Here is a 23,418-nt window from a genome sequence, read left to right on the forward strand (position 1 = left end):
GTTACAAAGATATGGAAGAGTCAAAAACCCTATGTAGAGGTTGACTTACGATGGTTATGTGGCACATCACTATGCTTACATGGAAAAAGTTGTGTAGGTTCTAGAGCCCATATGTTTTGATAAGGCTATCGAAAATGTGTATTGGGAGAAAGCTATGGATGAGGAGATGGATGCATTGTATGGAAATGAGACTTGGGATTTGGTGCCATTTCTTGAAGGAAAGAAAGCTATTGGATGTAAGTGGGTGTATAAGGTGAAACATAACAATGTTGGTAGCATAAGCAAGTACAGGGCTAGATTGGTAGCCAAAGGATATGTGTAGACACATGGGATTGATTATGAGGAGATGTTTTCCTTGGTTGCAAAGATGGCAACTGTGAGAGCTATGATTGCGGTGGCTGCAACTAAAGGTTGGTTTTTATATGAGATGGATATAGAAAATGTGTTCTTGCATGGTGACTTGCAAGAAGAAGTGTATATGGATCAACCACCTGGTTTTGAGGATAAAGGTCACCCAGAGTATGTATGTAAGCTCCATAAGGCCTTGTATGTGCTGAAGCAATCTCCATGAGCATGGCATTACAAGATTGCTGAGTATCTTGTCACTATTGGGTTTCATATGGCAGATGCATATCACTCTTTGTATGTGCGCAAAAGTGACAAGGGTATTGTGATCATCACCATCTATGTAGATGATCTTATTGTTGGGGGTGACAACTTGGAAGAGATTGAGCATGTGAAAAATCTTCTCAAAAGGAAGTTTGACATAAAGGATTCTTGAGATCTGCGCTACTTTTTGGGCATTGAGGTCATTCGCACACCTGATGGTCTTTGGCTATCACAGAGACAATATGTATTGGACATGTTGTCCAAGTATGGGATGGCTGGTTGTAATCCAATATCAGTGCCATTAGATCAAAATGGTAAGCTCAGTGTGCGGATGCAGGCTATGTGTTGCAGGACCCCACTATGTAGAGGAAGATTGTGGGGAGTTTGATCTATGTCACAATCAACAGGCTAGATTTGAGTTACATTGTTGCTTAGAGAGCCAGTTTATGCAGATTCCACGCAAACCACATCTTGACAGTGTGTGACACACACTTTGGTATTTGAGGGCCACTGTTGATTATGCATTGTTTTATGCAACAAGTACCATTAGAGCTATCTGGGTAGCATCTCAGATAGGAGATCTACCAGTGGATTTATGTTTTCATTGGGGAGGTGAATAGTTGTTGGTGGATTATCCTAGAGAGATTGGTGCCAAAGCCTCATGCAAGGCACAAAATAAGAGACTCACTTGTAGAGTAGAGATCTTTTCGTGGCATGTATGGTTGCCCCAATGTACAAGAGGATCGAACACAGGTTGGGGCAGCTTTGTGGTGGGAGGATTTTGGATCAGATGGACTAGAGTTATAACAATTGGCTATTCGCATTCTCACCCAGGCTGTGACCTCCTCTTGTTTGGCGCAACTATGGAGCTCCTACAATCACATTGCATCAAAGAAGAGAAACCGCCTTGGCGTAGAAAACGCCCGTGATTTGGTTTTTTTAAGTGCCAACTTGCCTACGTTGAGAAAGGGGGTGATGGTAAAAGCTGATCCTTTTGTAGAGTGGGAGCAACAACAAGAGAAGGAGAATGAGTAGGTTGAGGTCACAGAGGCTGATGCTCATGAGACAATGAGGCCAGAGTTTCCTTCAGTATGGATTCTGATTGATGATTTTAGATTAGCGTAGCACCGCACACTTCAACCTTGGATGTCACATGTGAAGCTCAACCTTTAGGGCCCACTACCCAAGCTATATTTATGTAGACATGGTTTATTTTCTAGTATCTGAATTCTAGAGTTAATAGACTAGGCTTCAACCGTGAGTCTCGACAGTTGTGTTGTGTTATGTACACAATTACCAGTACACTATTTAGGAGCCTACATGATCGTTCGACATTTATAGCACCGGCGGTGGGTTTGGTCTGGCAGCACCAAAAAAGCCCGTGATTTGGTTTTTGTAAGTGCCAACTTGCCTACGTTTAGAAAGGGGGTGATGGCAAAAGCTGATCCTTTTGTAGAGTGGGAGCAGCAACAAGAGAAGGAGAATGAGTAGGTTGAGGTCACAGAGGCTGATGCTCATGAGACAATGAGGCCAGAGTTTCCTTCAGTATGGATTCTGATTGATGATTTTAGATTAGCGCACCACCGCACACTTCAACCTTGGATGTCACATGTGAAGCTCAACCTTTAGCGCCCACTACCCAAGCTATATTTATGTAGACATGGTTTATTTTCTAGTATCTGAATTCTAGAGTCAATAGACTATGCTTCAACCGTGAGTCTTGACAGTTGTGTTGTGTTGTGTACACAATTACCAGTATACTATTTAGGCGCCTCCATGATCGTTTGACATTTACAGCACCGGTGGGTTTGGTCTGGCAGCACCGACATATCTTCGCCAGAGATTCTACAGCTGGGGACTACACTGACTAGTCCACACCTACCCACTTCACTTTAGCGTGTTCAAATTATGGATAGCTTGTATATACTCTAGTATGTGTGTTAGTCACTTTATCTCCTTTGTAGACCTCTTGTGTTGAAGAAGAAGAAGAATAATTTTCAACCTCTCACCTTGTGTGTTCTCTTCTAGGGTTTGTGAGTGTGTGTGTGTGCTTGTTGCAAGAGCTCAAGCTCTCTTCTCTCTTGCATCTTTTCATCCTCTCACCTCACTTCACTTCACTCACACACACTCACTAGCATGCATTAGAGAGAAAGATTAGCAAGAGCAAGAATCTATTGCACAATGGGAGAGTTCCTTGTATTATGAGAGATATTCACATATATACATGGCCATAAGTGTTCACGCTCACTTAAATTGTGGTCGGCCCAGAACTTTAGGCTCATAAGAGGCCTAATCTATTACAATGACTACTCTCATAATATATCCATGAAGTACATCACTTGGGACTTCATCCTAACTTACTACCACATGTTCTTGAAGTGGACATCACCATATGTATTCCATAGGACCATTATGGACACTCGTGATTTGAACACCATTGCTTCATATCTACATGACAGATCCATGCAATGTGTGTGCGAGAGAGAGAGAGAGAGAGAGAGAGAGAGAGAGAGAGAAAACGAACACGCAATGTGTGGGTACTCAGTACCCTAATAAAACATTATCCTCTCTTACCTTATCCTCTCTTATATATGAATGGTATAGATGTACATATAGCTGTACATGAGCTGTAACGTGTAGCTCTACAGAGGTTGTCAGAGTGAGGTCTCGGGTACATGGCCGTTAACCCCAACAACCTCCCACTTAGAGGCAATGTGCCTTTAAGGGACCTATGAACATCCTAGGGTCAATCCATGCCCATGAGCAACCTGCAATGTGCAAACCACTTGGAGGATAAGCTCTTTGTAGAAGATATGTAGGATTGTCATTTGTGTGAACCTTGACACAAGCTTGATGCGCTTGTCCTCTTGTATTTCCCTGATGAAGTGATACTTCACATTGATATGCTTTGTCTTCTAATGAAACATAGGATTCCGTGCCAAACTGGATGGCACTTTGACTGTCACAATGCAGAAATGGAACCTCTGCTGCAATGCCCAAATCTCCCACTAAACGAGTTAGCCATATGGCTTCCTTGCATGCTTCAGTGGCTACAACATACTTTGCCTCACTGGTAGATAAAGTAATCCATGCCTGCAAATGAGACATCCATGATATTGCTCCTCCTGTGAAAGTGAAGACATAGCCCGTCGTAGACCTCATGTTGTCTACATTTCCTGCATAATCCGCATCCACGAAACTAAGGACTGCAAAAGAATCCTTTCCCCCGAAGCATATGCACAAGATTCGTGTACCATTCAAATACCTCATGATGCATTTCACTGCTTCCCAGTGCTTCCTGCCAGGATTTGTCATGTACGTACTGACCACTCCCACTACAAATGCAATGTCTGGATGTGTAGCCACCATGGCATACATCAAGCAACCACATGCCGATGAGTATGGAACCTTGGCCATTTCAGCCCATTCCTCATCCGTCTGGGGATTGTCTGCTTGGATTAGTTTCACATATGGAGGCAACGGAGTACTTGTGATCTTCCCCCCCTCCATATTGAGATGCTCAAGTACCTTACCAATGTACTCCTCTTGAGACAGCCAAAGAAGCTTCTTCGTCCTGTCTCTCTTTATCCGCATGCCAAGTATATGACCTGCCTCCCCCAAATCCTTCATATCGAAGTAGATTCTGCTTCAATGCATCCACCTCATGTAGTTTCCGCTTCAATGCATCCACCTCATGTGTATGCTTCCCGACAATAAGCATGCCATCCACATATAGGATCAATATGAGAAGGCTGCCATGATGCTTTCTTCATGTACAAGAAGTGATCCATATCACTCCGCATATAGCCCTGTGACCGCATAAATGCATCAAACTTCTGATACCACTTCCGTGGTGCTTGCTTCAAACCATATAGGCTCTTCTAGAGCTTGCACACCATGCGCTCCTTTCCCTGCACCATGAATCCCTCTGGCTGCAACATGTATATCTCCTCATGCAAATCACCATGCAAGAAGGCAGTCTTTACATCCATCTGGACAAGATCCATGTCTGCCTTCACAACTAGGCCAAGCACTGCCCGCCCCGCAAGGTAGTCATCTTCACCACTGGTGAGAAAATCTCATCAAAATCTACTCCCCCTGCTCCTACTTGAATCCTTTGGCAACTAAACGGGCCTTTTACTTAGGCACACCCTCTATGTACTTCATCTTGTAGACCCATTTACATGGTAAAGTGTGCTTTCCACGTGGTAGAGACACCAAATCCCATGCCTTATTTTTCATCACAGTCAGTGCATTTCTGTGCATAGCTAACTCCCACTTCACCTTGTCATCTCGTGACATGGCCTCTCTGAAGCATGTAGACTCGCCCCGCAATCTGTCAGCTATATGTAATCCACACCTGGCTGAAACCTACCTAGAGGGTGTGAGACTCTCGTAGACCATCTCAACGATGGCTCAACTTGAGCTCCTGTATTCTTCTGCACAATTGGAGGCTGCACATCCTAGTATGCCTCTCCCACCTCACGATTAACTGGCGGTACCTGTCGTACAACATAACATGGAGTATGCATGTCATCATGAAAAATGACCTTCTTGAACTCTTTATCATGTACTAGCTACTTATACATCTTCACCTCATTGAAGATGACATCATTGTTACGCACTAGCTTCTTTGCCTCCGGGTCCCATAAGCGGTATCCCATTTGTCTAGGCCTCCCATAGCTGAGAAAAATACATTTCCTGCTCTTTGGATCAAGATTTTTCCTCTTCTGATTAGAGATCTGCACAAAAGCCTCACAGCCAAATACTCTCAAATGCTCATACGACGGTGGTTTGCCAGTCCGCACCTCCTCAAGGACTTTCAAGTCCAATGGCCTACTAGGTGACCTGTTAATCAAGTGCACTACCATGTCCATAGCTTTAGAGATAGCATGCTTTGACTCCTCTCATTGATGGTCCTGTTCATCCTCTCAGCTATACCGTTTTGTTTAGGGTTTTCAGGTGAGATGAGATCCCTCTTGATGCCATGCATCTCGCAAAACCGCTGGGTGGTTGCAGGATCAGGGTGCCCAATTTTGTCCACTCAGGCACCCTGTAAATAGTAAAAAAACAGGCATTTATTTACATTTAGTGGCCAATCTCTCCTAGCTAATGAAGGAATTTCCTTTCAAGTTCTTTTGTTGGAACGTCACATGCAAAGTTGGGAATATAGTTGCATAATCTAATTAAGCATTAGATAGTTAAAAGTCCTCATTTCCTTAGGTACAAGATCAATGTATGCACCATGTCCCAAATTTGGGCTGGTTCCGTAAAATGCTAATATCTTTCACATATAAACTCATATGAGATTTCCACTTTGCATCTTAGATCTTCACATAATATAGAGCTTAACTTGATTTTTTGAGAAATTTTTAAGCTATTTGTCTATTTTTTTTAAATATTTCAAGGTCTTTGAAGTGTTATAATATATGCCACTTTTTGCACCCACAGTAACTACCACTTAAAAATGCATGATCTTGTAGATCAAAAGAGTGGTAGATAGTGAGACATTGGTAGAATGTGGTGGTTAGTCAAAATTGCAAATCCAATGGTTTGATTTTTAATGATCTCTTTTCTAAAATTCTTCCAGGCTATCAGAAGGCCTGCAAATACTAATAATCTAATTAGTAAAATTACATTTTTGATGTAAATTATCTAAAATATATAGGGACTAGTGTACTTGTATTGGTGCATTTATGGAAAAAAAATTAGATCACTCTAAGTATGGAAGATCAATTTTTAATTGTTTTATCATATTTTTGGTTAATTTTGATAAATTGGACTAATTTATATTAATTTAAGTTATATTGGGGTTAAATTTGAGTATATGTGTATTTTCTATTAGTTTCTTGATCTCGTTTGAAGTACCTTTCCCCCCCAAATTTGTTGTCCAAGAATTGTCCCAGTCCAGCATAAACTGGACAAAACTGGACACCCTGATCTTGCAACAACCCCGCTAAAACTCGTGAGAAGTATACTCTCCACCATTGTCAGTCCTCAAGCACTTAAGCTTTCTACTGGACTGATTCTCTACATAGGCTAGCCATGCCTGAAAAATGTCAAACGCATCACTTTTCTTCTTGAGAGGGTATGCCCACACCTTCCGTGTGGCATCATCTATGAACAAAATGAAATACTTTTCCCCACCTAACGAAACATTAGGTATAGTGCACACATCACTATGGACCAAGTCCAACGGGGCTCAACCTGTCTCTTCTGTAAAGACCTTTGATGTGGCGTCCTATCTTGTTTTCCGTACAAACAATGCTTATTATGCACCTTGGTTAATACAATTTTCTATTAGCAACATGATGTATGAATTTAAATTTATGATGTATCAAAACAATTTTAATCACACAAATTTCTAAAGCAATGTCTATTCAAATGGTGTTGAGATGGCAAGTTCATTTGGGTGATGACATTTGGAGCATTGTGGTGTGGTTTAGCATTAGCAATCCTGGATAAATAATGGCCTTGTCATCTAGTGGTGGGGCCAAGTGTGTGGACATTAACACTAGGTAATGTTATGTGTGAACTTATCACTTCTTAAGTGTGGTTTTTGTGTGGAGAACAATGGATATAGATATATGGCAACCCATGCATGATGTAAGGTCCCTGTTCCCACCGAGCAACAGATTCGGGATACTAGCAGCGAAAGTAGCACTTCTCGCGTGGGACAGGGGTCCCACATTCGGGGCCTCACCCATGGATATCCGGATAAGAGACTAATCCGTCGATTGTTCCAAAACCGAACCTGGAAAACTTCCTTTGCCGGAAAGCACGGGCGATTCCACCAGGATAACTTTTTACTCTAACGTAGTCAAGATCATTTCTGATCGAGCTGATCCAATTACATCAATTAGATACTTGGTCAGATCAAGGGAGAAACTTGCACTTGGATCATTGGGATCAACGCTTTTTTCCCCATTCAAGAGGCACAGCCGTTAATTCCTATCCATAGAACAGTTACTGTCCGAGATTTATTTTATCTATCATAAAAACAAAAGTTTGAGTCTCGATTTATGGATCCATCAGTCCAGCCTAACCCCATCCAGTCCCATGGGTTAGCCAACCGCCCAACCACTGTAGTGATGGGATCCAATTAAGAATTTGGTTAGGTTTTGTCCCCGGGTACCAAGGAAAAGAGTTCCAAGGCCCCCTAGCCGGATGTTCATGCAAAGATAAAACTAGTCACACCACTCACACACCCAATATGAAATTGCCTTTTCACAGATTCAACCAGTTTAAAACAATCCTTTAATAAAACCATAGTATCATTGATCACCATCTTCCAATCTATCCAATTGATTCTTAATTTCCCATCATTCCTTCATCAGAGTATCTATGGCATCATTGGCAACTAGAACGCTCAGGGGCCGTTTCGATAGTTCCTAGCCCATAATACTCGGCAATATAATCACTTATCAAGATGGACTCTCGTTGAAGATCAGCAAGATCAACCAACAGATCCATATAAAGAGCCATGGACTCATCCATTGAAGACCAGCAAGGTCAATCAACCAAATCCATGCCCGATTTCAGAAAACAACTCCTACTCTTGTTCCAATATCTTCCTCGACGCACGCGTGGGTATCCTAGGCGACCCAGAGCCCGAGCACCGTATGGTCAGCACCCTCTAGGATCCTTCACAGGTGACCTAGCGCTTCACTCATAGGCCGCTTCCTTGGCCCCTCATCCACCGTACCGGAAGCTCACCATTTTAATCGCACCGAGGCTGGTCAAGACCTCGGCCGACCTTGCTACGCGAGACGTCCTTCATTGACTCTCCGTCTCAGCAGTTGCAACTGTTTTAGTTAGGTCTCCACGACCTTAATCACAAGATGGTCACAATGCTTTCCCAGCAATCTTGACATAAAACAGTCATTTACAAACAGCATTTACAAACAGTCACAAAATACAGTTTCTATATTAACTCTCATTTTTCCGCATTATCCCTCATCAATCCACATTGCTTATTCCACATTCTAGTTATATGTGTACTCATCCCATCACATCATTTTCCATCTCATCACTTCAGATTCCTTCACATCACATATCATATATTCACATCCATACATATATCTACATCCACATCCATACATATATTCACATCCATACATATATCTACATCCACATCCACATTCACATCCATACATCCACATCTACATCCATACATCTATTTTCACATCCACATCTACATGCACATTCATGCATCCACATCTATACATCCACATCTACATGCACATTCACATCCATACATCCACATCTATATGCGTACATTCACATCTACATGTCTACATCCACATCTCTATGCATACATCCACATCCACATTCACATTCTCCTCCATACATCTACATCTACATGCATACATCCACCTCCACATTCACATCCACATCTATACATCTACATCTACATGCATACATCCACCTCCACATCTATACATCTACATCTACATGCATACATCTACATCTCCATTCACATCCACATCTATACATCTACATCTACATGCATCCATCCACATCTGATTCTAGAATTTTCTAAATCAGTTTGGTCAATATTTGACCATTTTTAGGTCAGATAAGCTAACTTTTTGGAACTAGACTTGAATGAGGAGAGAGGAGAGATGAAATATCTCCATTTTTATGAGTTTAAAACTCATTCAAGCATGTGAAATATGCACCTCCTTTAAAGAACTCCCCTTCCTTACATATGTGTCATAATGGAATCATTTTAATATTGCTCATAGTTTTTTACTAATAAACCTTGTACATTTTCAACTCTTCATCTTATGTGAAATATGCACCTCCTTTAAAGAACTCCCCTTCCTTACATATGTGTCATAATGGAATCATTTTAATATTGCTCATAGTTTTTTTACTAATAAACCTTGTACATTTTCAACTCTTCATCTTATGTGAATTATGCACCTCTTTTAAAGAACTCCCCTTCCTTACATATGTGTCATAATGGGATCATTTTAATATTGCTCATAGTTTTTTACTAATAAACCTTGTACATTTTAAACTCTTCATCTTATGTGAGCATTTACTCATTTTTGGATACCCAAAATATCTCATATTTTTAATATTGCTCATAGTTTTTTACTAATAAACCTTGTACATTTTCAACTCTTCATCTTATGTGAGCATTTACTCATTTTTGGGTATCTTCTTTTACAAATTGGATTTATCTCCTCCCTACACATGGATTGATGCTATTGGCCCATAGGAACCTTAATTGGACCATAATCTAAAAATTTCTGAAAATCTAGACCCTTAGACTAAGGTTCTTTATACCTATTTCCAATTAATTCCAATTGCACATTGGAAAATTCTTTCTGAATTTCTGTTTCAGGGGGATTCATTTTAATAAGGTGAGATATTTTTCTATCCAAAAATATTCAAAATCTGAATATTCTCTCTCTAGAATATTTTCTCTCTCTAGGTTAAAACAGTTATAAACAAGGTCTTTATATTTCTGAAGAGGGATTGATTACAGGGGAAGATACTAGACATCAAAAAGGGGGTTGGGGGAGGAATCTTACACATGAGTATGAGTTAGAGTGAGAGCTAGAACTATCCATCTATGTGCATGAGTCTTGCATCTACTTTATTATAATGGTATCAAAGAAAGGTTACTCCCACATTTAGGGTTTGAGAAGAATTGAAGTTGTGAAAGAGAAGAAACTTCCATAGAAGCTATGAAGTGAAGGAGGAGCTCTATTGTAAGCAAGGACTCATCATATATGAAGGCTCAAGACCATAAAAGAGTTTCCCTATCCAAAATATTGTGAATTACAAGTGTTTTTAAAGACATTGGAGCCAAGGTTTTGTTTCCCCAAACTTTGCAAAAATAAGATTTTCTAAAGCTTTTCATGGAAGCTTGAACTAGTAAGCATTGGGAGCTTGAAGAAAGAAATTGAAGACCACTTAAGCATTAGATGGTTGAGAATTTGGGTTAAGGAGCCTCATTGCATCAAAGAGAGGTAGGAAGCTTTAACCTATTGTGTGGTAATCTATTTTGTTCTAGCTTGATACATTATTGAAGTTTGAAGAAGAAGCCAACTATGTATACCCAAGTGCCACCATTGAGCTTGCATTGAGCTATGGTATGAGCTTCATTGGAACTATATACTCATGGGTAGCATTTTTGAAGTAAATGGGAGCTGGAGGCAACTCTTAAAATAATCTAGACTGCAATAGAAGCTATTGTAGCAAGCTTGAAGCAAAGGAAGCTTATGTGTTGGTCTTATAAGCTATTGTATGCACTACAAAGTGTACTTATAGCTTCAAACAAGAAGAGGTGACCTCTAGAAGTCCATAGTAGTAGAAAACATGTTGCACATAGCTACTAGCTCAATATCAATTATGGACTATATATGCTTCATACAATGACACTATGTGAGAGCTAAGCATTGAGTTGAATCACTAGTAAAATAAGTGAGCTAATCCACTTATTTAAAGCCTTATATGTATGTTGGAGAGCTTGAGGAGTGGATAGCAAAGAGAAGGGAGATGTTTGAAGGTTATGTTAAGGCTAAGAGATACCTTCAAGGGAGCCACTCACCTCAACGTGTCATGGTGGATCTTTCTGATGGCCAAACTCATAACCCTTGAGGTCTCCAAGCTCAACACCACCATGGGTATCTTACTATTAATTTGCCTTCTCCCATGAGCATTTGTCACATTGTTGTGTTACATTGTCGGCACAGTACTCCCTCCTCTCACCTCAAATCACTCACACACACTCACTAGAATGATTAGAGAGAAGATTAGAGAGGTGTTTAGAAAGAGGGAAAGCTCAATTGCATAATGGGAGAGTGTTTTAATTATGAGAGAAATTTCCTTTTATACAATGGCCATAAGTGCTCACACACATATTTAAAGTGTGGTTGATCATGTGCCCAAAGATTCTATTTGGCATACTAATTGTATGTTACTTCATCCCATAATACAATGATGCATTACAAAACGAAGGAGCACATTCCATCTCACTACCACATGCTCTTCAAGCGAGAAATGCCATTAATTATCCATCGGACCTTTATGGACACCCGTCCAAGTTTGAGATTTAGACACCATTGCTTCATGGCTTGTTTGTACATGAGTTTAGTGTGTTTATCCTTGACATTTGATGTAGATTACTTATGCTTTGGCATATAATTTGGTGTGGCAACCTTGTTAGCCCTAAAATTCGTTGACATCACCCCTTTTTTATGTTGATCATATCCTCGTGATTGGATTGAAGACTTTGTGGAGGGTTAGATGTATGCTTAGTGTTAATAAGTAAATTTGCATGGCTTTGATCCTAAGAGGGATGAAGAATCTAGTTAGTAAATGAAAAGGTTAATAGCAAATGGGATGTTGATTGGGGTGGGGGTTATTGTGTGTGTTTTTGCTTCTCTTTTTTTACACAATCATAGTTGGGGTTAGCGGGGATTCTATGGTTGTTAACAATGGAGGAAGAGAGGTAGAGGTCCAGAGGCGCATTAACAAGCAAGCCCTTTATGCACATTTTTTTATTATAATGTGTCCCTTTGTAGGCTGTGGTGGTAAAGGATCTCGTACTGACCTAACATGTTTTACTTCCAATGTGATTTTTATTGACGATTAACAATAATTAGGTGCTCCTTCACCATTGGTCAAGCTAATAACAATCAAGTACAAAAGGGTTGAATCCTTAAACTCTAGCTGGAGCTATTACAATCGAAACATTTGGAGAGGATTGAAAGGATTTAGTCAACTTACGAGGCTGTGGAGCCATTTACTATAAGAATCACATGCTATTTGGACGAGATCATTGGTGGCTATTGTTGGCAAGGCTAAACTTTAAGGAATTCTAGGTGATGGGTTGTACCATGGGTCAAACATACAACCACCATGTCCCCCCCCCATCCAGAGATGTATCTTGAAGGTGTTGATAAAACGAGGTTTCCACTAGTGGGGTGAGCTGAAGTAGTGTACTCACTACGCTTCCTTTGATTGTAATAGATAAGTATGATTGGTCAGTTATTGAAGACTATTCTTCTTTAATGAACCACATGCATGATTTTTAGAATAATGGTGGTGGTGAAACTTCTACGAAATTTCAAAATAAAGGTATCTTGGAATGGAAATATGATGAGAAAACATTGTGGCCATGTGATTGAACAGTTGAGTGAGTTTAGCCTCCGTGATTTTACATGTGTTAGAAATCACGCGATCATGATTGTTGAAGAATCATGGTGATGAAAAACCTATTTTTGCACTTAATGATGATTGATATGGAGTGACCATGAGCAGAAACACCTATTTGATAGGGTTGGCATGCATTTTGGTATGGTTAAATGAGCGTGATTATGCACAAACAAAAATCATGGGCATGATTCTTAGAAGAATCACAGTGATAAATGTGTATGAATATTAAGAGGAGATGACTTTAGTAGTTCAGACATGATGAGAGAATGCTAAAATATCATGCACTTGAACATTAGGATAAAGATTTGTTAGTATGATTTTGAGGAATCACGAGCATGATTCTTAGAAAACGCATGGCACAATAAGAAGTAATATAGCACAATATATGATTGTATGATATGCATATGGAGTGTAATTTGAAAGAAACTAGTTTGATTGGAATGCATTTGGTTGACACATGTTGGAAACCATGTTTCTATAGTGTAATTAACCAATCATGGCAATCCTCACATGATTTTTGATGGTGTGGCAAAAATCATTGTGGTGATGAAAACCTTCAAATCACTGAATGTGTTGCTTTTCTGATAATTTAGTAAGCTTTCATGAGAAATAAGTGACCTATCATTGGAATTTTGAGGCATTTTTGGTGGACATGATTTGGGGAATCACAACCATGTTTTTAAATGATCAAGTTGGGTGATGCTTTGTTGGCGTGATAGCCATGCCTTTGACTACAAAAATCATGGCGTGATTCCTATGTGGTGTGATTGCAAAATCATGATGTGATAAGCAGACCTTATGGATTTGTTGATGTAGAGGTTTGGGCATACTACTTCATGCTTATGGGTCACTGTTCAAAACCTCCAAAAACTCAAAAAATGGGCCAATATGGGAATGGGAGTTTTCCTGATTTATCTAATAGGGTGTTTTAGCGACTAGCCTTACCTTATACCTTTCCACGCATCCATTTGACTTGCATTTGACTTTGTAAACCCATTTACATTCAATCACATTCTTTCCTTTTGGTAACTCAACCAAATCCCATGTATCATTATGTACCAAATCATCCATCTCTTCATCCATAGCTTTGTCCCATGCTTCTTTGCCAATAGCCTCATCAAAACAAAAAGGCTCCACACGTCATTCCTTACACTTGGAGTTCTTACAATGGGATTCCCAACTCATCATCAAGACTCTTTGAACTAGATGAGTCATAACCTAAGTTTCCAATTCCAATGCCTTTAACCTTATTTTACCTTTGTCTAATGCACTACTCTCTATGCTCACCTCATTCAATCCTTACCACCACGAACTCACATTGTCACTACTTGATGTCTCATGTGGGCTAGACATACTAGTAGACTCCTCCCCAATGGTAAGTGTATATCCTCATTAGCATCAATGTCATCAATCATGACCCTCTCACTTTGCTTATACCAACTAGCCATTTCATCAAATATCATATCTCTACTTATGAGAACCTGCTTTGTCGCTAGGTTATTAAACATTTGTATGCTTCTCTATATTATGAATACCTAATGAACCCACATTTTTTAGCTTTTGGATCCAAATTCTTCCTCTTCTCATCTGGCCCATGCATATACGAAATGCATCCAAAAAGTTTTAAATGTCCAATGTTGGGCCTAAATCCTGTCAACCTCATCTCAGGAGTACTCTCATGTATGGCACTTGTAGGTGTCTTATTCAAGATGTACACCACTATAGCACTACCTTTGCCCAATAATACAATGGCATACTCTTCTCATTCATCAATGATCTTGCCATATTATCTATCACTCTATTCTTTCTCTCAGCAACCCCATTTTGTTGAGGGGTATACGTGTATGTGAGTTGTTGTCTAATACCATTTTCTCTTAAGAACCCATCAAATGCATGTGAGGTATGAAACATTTGATCCAATGACCATGTTGCTTTTCCACAAGTGCTTTGAACTCTTTAAAATTGCCCAATGTTTCACTCTTCTCTTTTAAAAAGTAAATCCATGTCATCCTATTAAAATCATCAATAAATGTAATATAGTACCTGCTCCCATTTATTGATTGTGTTTGGGAAGGACCCCAAATATCACTATGGACAATCTCAAGTTGTCTCCTACTCATTTGACCATCTCTAAGAAATGGAAACCTTACTTGTTTCCCAAATTGACATGTATCACATACATTTGTGCTCCCATTATACTAGAATCTTGGCAGACCACCAACAATACCCTTTGTCTACATAGATTTCAACTTTTGTATGTTCACATGTCTAATCCTCTTGTGCCAAAAATCAATGTATCACATACATTTGTGCCAAATTGACATGTATCACATACATTTGTGCTCCCATTATACTAGAATCTTGGCAGACCACCAACAATACCCTTTGTCTACATAGATTTCAACTTTTGTATGTTCACATGTCTAATCCTCTTGTGCCAAAAATCAATGTCTAGCACTATTTCGTGACACATGGCTAACTTCAACTCTAGTGCACGCTTGCATCTAGCTTAAACAATATCCCTTGTTTTTTACCTTTAGCAATCAATTTATAGGCATGCATAAAGTCCTCAACAAAGTATCCATGCTCATTGAATCCCACATGTAATCTTTATTCTACCATATTTCCAATAGATGCCAAATTCTTTGTAAACATAGATGGCATATACAACACCTTAGACATGGTTTTCACGCATCCTCAATGGTACACTACCGACATGTGTAATAGGATGTTATGAAGTAGACCCATATCCCTAAGTTTGTATAGGAATCATGCTATCAAACACTCTCCATGGCATGTCATGTGGTTTGATGCACCTAAATCCATATACCACGTTTCATCACTCTCTTTACGTGACATTATAGTGCCCATCACATGCTCCATAGCAAACAAATGATCTATAGTTACCATGTTTCTCTCTACCACTGTGACACGAAGTTGGGGTTTTGACTTCGGTCACTTCTTAGAATCAAAACACACTTGTATGAAACCTCACAGCCTCCTCACCTCCCTTTCTCTCCCTAAGTTAAGATAAAGATATACACATCAAAGGTGAGATCATAATTCATGGAAGGAAAGATGAAAGGCTCCAGAGAAGCAAGAATTTCTGCCAGTCTTGCAGCTTCAAATAAGAGGGCAATTCTTTGTTGGAAGAAAATCTTCCGACTCAAAATTATGTGAACGGAAACATACGGGGAATATTGGTAAGGTTCATCCGTGCGAATTGGGTGATTTGGATGGAACATATTAAAGCAAAAGAATATAGCAATTACTTACAAGAGGATAAGACACATGGGATTGGCCTTTTGATAAGAGATTAAGAGGAATTAATCATTATTAAGAAGAAAGAATGGCCAAAAGTCTATAAAAATAGAGATACACAGAGAATTATAGTTTTAAATCCATATAGGCTGTGCAAAAGAGGATTACATAGATGCGTAGATCTTGAAGAGAGCTTCACGTCCATATAAAAACTTTCAAAAACGGACAACCGAGTGAAAAGTTATGAGCATTTTACTACAAGACTAAAAAACTGCCAAAGTTCGCCTAAAAGTTAGCAACTTTGGGAGAAATTCTGATCATCAATGAAGTAAAGGATTAAGAAATTAGTTATATGAGTGGAAAGAGCATATAAAGAGCTTCCTAGCCATATGATCAATTTTAGAAATCAATACCCAAGTGATGAGTAATTACCGGTTGAAATTTGGGTATTGGACCACAAAAACTGCACTTCCCTCTCTTTGCATGAAACCTCAATTTTCACATAGCCTCTTGCTTCTCATCTCCTTCATGATTCAAGCTAGAGGGTAAGGGTTAACATTGCTCAGTGGACAATCGTAAAGATTTACCTATGGTCCGCAAAGTCTTTCCACATGCTCATTACCGCTAAAACCATTGGTACCTCCAAAGGAGGGCGGCAATAAGGCAAGGGCTCCCTTGAGAAGTCACAGGCCCACCAAGATAATAACTCCTTATCCCCCTTATCATGAATCATCAAAGAGGTCCAAAATTGGGTTAAGCATGAGGAGCTACTGCTAAATGAGATATTCACATGTAAAGAGAGTGTTTGAATAAGGGTTTGAAAGATAAGAGAATGGCAATGACACAAAATGCTCATTCATTGATTTGAAAGGGAGAGGAGGGCTCCTTTTATAGGTGGAGAATCACCCTCTCTTCCATTGTTACAAATTACAACATAAAAATCTTCAACCCTTCAGTGACATAAGGGTAGATGTCACCATCAATTGTCCTCTTAGGCTGTCTTGTATTGATTATTTAATTGAAGACTTTTTGACTTTGAAAGTGTGATGAGATAATAGCCAAGTCCAAGTGGCATGTAGGTGGAGATCCCACTTACACATGGTGGAATTCTCCTCTTCCATGTAGGCATTCTAGAAGAATCTTTCCCAATTATGCACCTACACACACTCCTCCACATACCTTCCACACTCCCCAACTTGTAGCCTTATGGTGGTGAATACCATATTAATAATACAATTAAAATCCATGTGAGCATGAAGGCCAACTTTTATTTTCCACATCACTAGCCTATCTACCATACCAAAGTATTTATCAAGCATACTTGTGGCATTTACAATGTGTGTACCCTAAATCAAGTAAAACCATCATATTTGAAGATAGAATGCTATTATCGGGGTAGCTGCCAAGCCACCGCATCACCACGCCGTTATTCCATTGTGGGTGCCGCAATCTTCTTGAACAAGCTTCCACCTTATTACCATTGAGAAACCATCAAAATATGCACAAAATTGAAAAGGAAAGATATCAATTTTTCATGTCACATCTTTCCCCCCGCAGCAGATCCTCCATGCTTGTCTTGGGGGTCTACTGGCCATGGTGCTCAAGGGTAAAATATCTTTAGCCGGTACTCATTGGCACGTCCGGGAACCTCCTGGCCACTTGCATCCTCTAGAAGATAGGTGTTATTTTTGAACTTTTGCTTTATCCTGAAGGGGCCTTCCCAGCGTCGAAGAAGCTTCTTATCTAGCCGTTTCTCCACACGACCATCATACCTCATGACTAAGCTTCCTTGCTTGAGTTCTGGCTTCTTCTTCTTCCTCGTGAGAGTGTCATGCCTTGCCTTGTGCCGTTGTTGTGCAGCGTTGTTGTGCAGCCTCGAAATTTTGAAGTGCCTGAAGTCGCCTCTAATCCAAGATCTCCAGTTGTGCTAGGCGTTGGGCATGTGTTTCTACTTCATTATTCAAGCGTGCAAAAGATGTGCGAAGGCTTGTGATTTCCAATTCTATTGGCAAAATAGCCTCTATTCCATAAACTAATTGAAAAGGTGTGAAACCAAGAGAGAGTTTGTGAGTTGTCCTATAGGCCCATAGGACCTCTAGCAAATGCACATCTCACTTTCTCTTCATAGTATCCACTAGCTTAGACAAAGATCCACAAAGCAGTCCATTAGTTTTTTCTACTAAACCATTACATTGGGGATAATAGGGAGTTGACATAGCATGTTTTATTTTTAATTTCTACACCAAATCTTCAATCAAGTCATTCCTGAAAGACCTCCCCCTATCTGTAAGGATTTCTAATGGACACCCAAATCGGGCACATATGTATTCCCTGAGAAAGGATGTCACAGCCACTGCTTTATTATTGACCATTGCCTTTGCTTCTGCCTACCTTGTTGCATAATCTGTGGCCACCAATATGTAATACTTCCCATGTGAGGAACGAGGAAGTGGGCCCACAAAATCTAATCCCCACCTTTCAAATGGACCATATGCTGGGATAGGGTTTAAGGGTCCGGGAACCAATTGCTTATGCCCATATGCCTGGCATACTTCACAGCTTCTGCACCACTCATAGACATCTTTGCTGAGTCGAGGCCAATAATACCCTGTGTTAAGGATCCTCCCCGCGTTGTGCTGGTGGCTGAGGCAAAGTGACATGAACATTCATGACATAATTCCATAATCCTTTTAGATTCTTCTAGGCTCACTACCCTCCTAAGAATCTTATCCTTACCTTGCTTGTAAAGAACATCCCCCAAAATTGTGTAAGGATGAGCTTTCCTTGTAAGCCTTTACTTCTGTTTTGAGGATTCAATCCAGGAGGGAAGTATCCTGTATCTAAATAGTGTTGAACGTCTTAGAGCTCAGGGCAACCTGTATCCATTAATGCAAGAGTAGCTACTTTGAAAGAAGCCAAGGTTTTAGTAGCCAATTTATCAGCCTTTTGATTATCCTTTCTGTTAACATGCACAAATTTACAAAACTCAAAAGCTTCTTTCAACTCCATTGCCCTTTTATACAATTCTTGGAGATTAGGACTTCTTGCCTTATATTCTCCTTTCATTTGTCGGATGACCAATTGCGAATCCCCTTTAACCTCTATCTCTTTAATTTCATCTTTTATGCAATCTTCTAATCCCCAAATTAATGCATTGTACTCAGCCACATTATTTGATATAGCCTTTGGAAATTCCCTACCCTTGGCCCATACCTCTTTTCCTTCTAGATCGAATCAAACTATCCCCCCAGCCCCACATTGCCTAGAAGGGCTAAAGGCTCCATCAAAATGCATAGTGAAAGCAGTTAGTGGAATTTTCAAATCTTCATATACTTCTTCCTTTGCTCCTGTTCCTTCTTCCTCTTCCTTCCTTGTAAGCAAATCTGCAAGAGAGACCCTAGTGGTATTTTCTGTAATAAAAGTGAAAGAGAATTCTTGAAGCTCGCAAATCCACTTTGCAAACTTCTCTCTTGTAGGATTGGATTTGCGGACCAAGAATTGTAAAGAAGGTTGAGATGTGAACTGAACTTCTTTACTACAAAAACAAGAGACAAACCACCTTTCTCCATCTCACCATACCTCTCCTTGGCATCAGTGAGTTGTCGACTTGCATAATACACTGGTTGCATATGCCCTTGCTCTCCCTTTTGCAAGAGTATAGCACCCACTGAATGTGATGAGACACTTGGGTTCACATAAAAGTCCTCCCTCCACCTAGGAGGCTGCACAATTGGACTTTGACTCATGCATTCCTTGAGCAAACAAAAAGATTGAATTTGATCGGGCCCCCATTGGAGAAAGAAACATTCTTCTTTGTTAATAGATTTATAGGATACATCTTCTCAAAGAACATGTCAACAAAGCGTTGGTAATACTTTGTTTTACCCAAAATTCTCCTTACCTCCCTCACATTGGTAGGCAGTGGGAGTGCCACAATTGCCTGCACCTTCTCAGGATCCATCTCTATGCCTTCTTGTGAGATAACATGTCCCAAGAGAACCACCTTCCTTCGTGCCAAGTAGCATTTTCCAGGATTAAGACACCCTTTTGCATCATCAATACTTTGGAAGGCCAACCTCAACTTTTCCAAGTGATCCATGCGTCTTGAATAAATGCAAAAATCATCTAGAAAGACCCTTATAAACTTTCCCAAGTAAGGTGCAAATACCTGACTCATGAAGCATTGAAGAAAAGTTGTTGGTGCATTGGTCAAGCCAAATGGCATCACCCTATAGGCATATACTCCCCAAAGGGGTGATATAGGAAATCCATCCAACATTTTAAAGTAATTCTCCCTTTCACTACCTGCTATAGACTCATCAAGAAGAAGTTCATTCTGTTGGTGAACACTAGTGAGGTCCCCATCTCCTTTCTTGCACATGGTTGAAGAAGCTTCCCCTTCCAAGGCTCCATTGTCTTCAGCATCCCCTCGATCCCTTCCCAGGGAAAGACCAGATGCAACTCCCTCCACCTCCCCTTCTGAGATGGAATCCTCGGAGCTACCACTTGTCTCTTCTTCATCGGATGACTCTGGCTCTGAACTTTTGAAAGTTGAAGGTTCACCTCTTACCACTTTCTTGCGACGACTCTTGATGTTGTAGTGGACCTTCTTATTCTCACCTTGTAGAATAAGATCACCTATCTCCCACTTTTGAATTGCCTTCACTTGGCGAAGCCATGGCCTACCCAATATCAATGGGTAAGCACTAGCATCAGGCTTTGTAGGAATGACCTGGAAAGTTGTAGGCACAGAAATACCACATACATCCACTCCCAAATTCCTGACAATTCCTAAGGTTTTCACCCTAGTATTATCAGCAAGTTTGATGCGATAGGGAGAGCTAGTAGAATACAACTTTAAATCAGCATCTTTCATTGTTTTTTCACTCATGACATTGATTGACGTACCTCCATCAATGTATGCATTAGAAATTGTTTGCCCCTCAATGATGACATCAATTACAGGCACATCATCTCCTACATCAATATCCACTTTTTGAACCATAGGAGTCCCATTATCCCTCTTCTTCTTTTTCTTAGATTCCCTGGTGCTAGCCAGCTTACTCCATTCCTTTCTGAGCTTGGGAGAGAGTGCCAAAAGCTGCCCAAATATGATTTGTGCCATTTTCTTCCTAAGATCTGTTAAGAGGTCATAACTAAGAGATCCTTGTCCAAGAGGAAAGTCAGATTGTCCAATTTTACTCCTAGACGACTTCTTCTTCTTCTTATTTTTCTCCTCTTCTTCAGATTTATCTTCTTGTTCTTCCTCTTCATGGCTTCTAGTTTTACGACCCCCTTTTGCCATTAATGGCATCAATGTTTCCTCTTCTTTTTATGAGCATGTTTCCTCTAAAAGTGCTAAACTTTTATCCTCTCTTTTCCTCAATTTCGGACACTCAGTGCGATAGTGCCCCTTCTCTTGACATTCATAGCATGTGACACTACTTCTATCCCTAGGTTTATCGGACAACCGAGCGAAAAGTTATGAGCATTTTACTACAAGACTAAAAAACCAAAATTTGCCTAAAAGTTAGCAACTTTGGGAGAAATTCTGATCATCAATGAAGTAAAGGATTAAGAAATTATTTACATGAGTGGAAAGAGCATATAAAGAGCTTCCTAGCCATATAATCAATTTTAGAAATCAATACCCAAGTGATGAGTAATTACCGGTTGAAATTTGGGTATTGGACCGCAAAAACTGCACTTCCCTCTCTTTGCATGAAACCTCAATTTTCACATAGCCTCTTGCTTCTCATCTCCTTCATGATTCAAGGTAGAGGGTAAGGGTTAACATTGCTCAGTGGACAATCGTAAAGATTTACCTATGGTCCCCAAAGTCTTTCCACATGCTCATTACCGCCATTGGTACCTCCAAAGGAGGGCGGCAATAAGGCAAAGGCTACCTTGAGAAGTCACAGGCCCACCAAGATAATAACTCCTTATCTCCCTTATCATGAATCATCAAAGAGGTCCAAAATTGGGTTAAGCATGAGGAGCTAATGCTAAATGAGATATTCACATGTAAAGAGAGTGTTTGAATAAGGGTTTGAAAGATAAGAGAATGGCAATGACACAAAATGCTCAATTGAGGAGGCTTCATTCATTGATTTGAAAGGAAAAGGAGGGCTCCTTTTATAGGTGGAGAATCACCCTCTCTTCCATTGTTACAAATTACAACATAAAAATCTTCAACCCTTCAGTGACATAAAGGTAGATGTCACCATCAATTGTCCTCTTAGGCTAAGTCTTCTATTGATTAAAATTGAAGACTTTTTGACTTTGAAAGTGTGATGAGATAATAGCCAAGTCCAAGTGGCATGTAGGTGGAGATCCCACTTACACATGGTGGAATTCTCCTCTTCCATGTAGGCATTCTAGAAGAATCTTTCCCAATTATGCACCTACACACATTCCTCCACATGCCTTCCACACTCCCCAACTTGTAGCCTTATGGTAAATACCATATTAATAATACAATGAAAATCCATGTGAGCATGAAGGCCCACTTTTATTTTCCACATCACTAGCCTATCTACCATACCAAAGTATTTATCAAGCATACTTGTGGCATTTACAATGTGTGCACCCTAAATCAAGTAAAACCATTATATTTGAAGATAGAATGCTGTTATCGGGGTAGCCACCAAGCCGTCGCATCACCACGCCGTTATTCCATTATGGGTGCCGCAATCTTCTTAAACAAGCTTCCACCTTATTACCATTGAGAAACCATCAAAATATGCACAAAATTGAAAATGAAAGATATCAATTTTTCATGTCACACCACCATAAGATCATTTTGCTTTTTATAACATTCTCTAGCTATATGTCCAAGTCTACCATAATAGTGACACTCTAATGCCATGCATATTCTGCTATTGTAGTTGTCAATGACCTCTACCACAAGATCCAGATCTCCCTCTAGGATAAGGGTAAAAACCTCTACCACCATATGCACCAAATGATGGGGTTGTGAATATTTTTGTTATTGTGGTGGGCTATCATGCCAACCACGTCCACCTATATATCCTCTTAAACTAGATCTCCCCTTGCCTCTAGCATCTCTTTGAATGTAAAATCCCTCAGGTCCCTTGTATGCCCATTGGTGTACTAGATGATGTACCTAATCCATTAGGGCCAAAAATGGCTAGAAAAGGGCTATTTGTTAATCTAAGGATTAAGAAATTGTCCAATTGTGAATTGACACGTATACAAAAGTATGGCATTCTTGTCTCCTCCAAATGTCTTCTTAACGGTTCTATTTTAGTGGCGAACGGCTAAAACAGCTAAATTTAGACGTTTACGATGGCTAACATTAAAGTTTGGGTCCAAAATAGTCTCTTCTCTTTAGCAGGAGGGGTAGGGATC

This window comes from Cibotium barometz, chromosome 48 (assembly GCF_041138505.1).
Source record: "Cibotium barometz isolate CiBa-2024 chromosome 48, ASM4113850v1, whole genome shotgun sequence".
Lineage (NCBI taxonomy): Eukaryota > Viridiplantae > Streptophyta > Polypodiopsida > Cyatheales > Cibotiaceae > Cibotium > Cibotium barometz.